Raw genomic sequence first — 1,227 nt, forward strand, 5'->3', positions numbered from 1 at the left:
GCATCAAAATAAATATCTAAAAAACAGATATTTAGCCAATTGATCAAAACAAAAAACCATAAGCCATATTGACATGGAGGATCTGTTTGACCCATCACAAAGCTCCATCCCCTTGGTCACAGCCTTTTGTTTAGAGATAAGCACATGACTCATATAAGGTTAATAAGGTAGGTCATTAGTAGGAATTGATATGTGGCTACAGCAAAAATTTCATTTTCCTCCAGGATTTTTTATCTGGGAACAGTAAGTATAGGATACTGGTGGCCATCTTGCCTACTACATGGAAAGAGCCAATTCTTTTTGAGGTGCAAAGCCAAGCAGTGATAAGTAGAATTGAGAGCTGGGATGAGAAACCACAAAGACATTATTTGGTCCCCTGGATTCAGTAGGGCCAGAAGCTAGTTACCTCCCTGGTTTCCCTGCCCTGGTTATGTGGAGATGTTTTCTTTTCTTTTCTTTTTGTATATTTGTTTATCTCTCAATTTGTGAAAATGTCCTTAATTCGTTGATGTAGCAAACAAACTTCAACTTCAACTCTGATTGCTATGCAAAAGAACAGAAGATAATCTGCTTTGCAACGAACTTTAAAGTTCAACTGCACACAGGCAACATGCTATATATGAAAAAATTACTAACTGAACTGCAGGTATTAAATACTGAAAAAGAGCTAGCTGTTTATTATAATTTATTTTATTTAACAATCTAGGAAGTTCACAGCCATCAGCAGTTCCAGTGGAATTTCAGGTGCAATTGGGAATTCAGGAATCTCCTTGGAGCTGTTAGTGTATTGAATCTTGTAGGTAAAATACATGCATACTTTTGATAGCACATGTGAAGGGATCTCTCTAAAATTGACTTCATTAGTTTTGTTCTCAGCAAAGTGACCTGGGCCACTCAACATGGTTTTTATTGTTTCTGATGTTAGCACATGTTCTCTCTTTACAATAAATTCATGACCATCTGAAGATATCAGTTTGACATATATCAGGGCCCTCACACCCACCATAGGTTTTCTCTTCTCCATCCATTATGTTCTTATGAAATTCTACTTAGCTTCCACAGGAACTTTAGTAGTTTCTCATCAGCTCTACACCAATCCCAGCCACTGCACTGGGTCCCCACTCACCGCCACAGCCCCTACACCAGGGATGCCCTGTACCACCCTCCCTGCCCACCTACCCCTCCCCCTCCGCCCCCCGCCTAGGTTCTGGGGTAGCAGCTGTTTTC

General features: G+C 40.2%; 1 pseudogene; it reads right to left on the reverse strand.

The window, feature by feature from the left end:
• Window positions 1–694: 694 nt before the first annotated feature.
• Window positions 695–1,024, reverse strand: LOC104988097 (annotated as a pseudogene).
• Window positions 1,025–1,227: the final 203 nt, after the last annotated feature.

This window comes from Bison bison, unplaced genomic scaffold (assembly GCF_000754665.1).
Source record: "Bison bison bison isolate TAMUID 2011002044 unplaced genomic scaffold, Bison_UMD1.0 scf7180017864115, whole genome shotgun sequence".
Taxonomy (NCBI): Eukaryota; Metazoa; Chordata; class Mammalia; order Artiodactyla; family Bovidae; genus Bison; species Bison bison.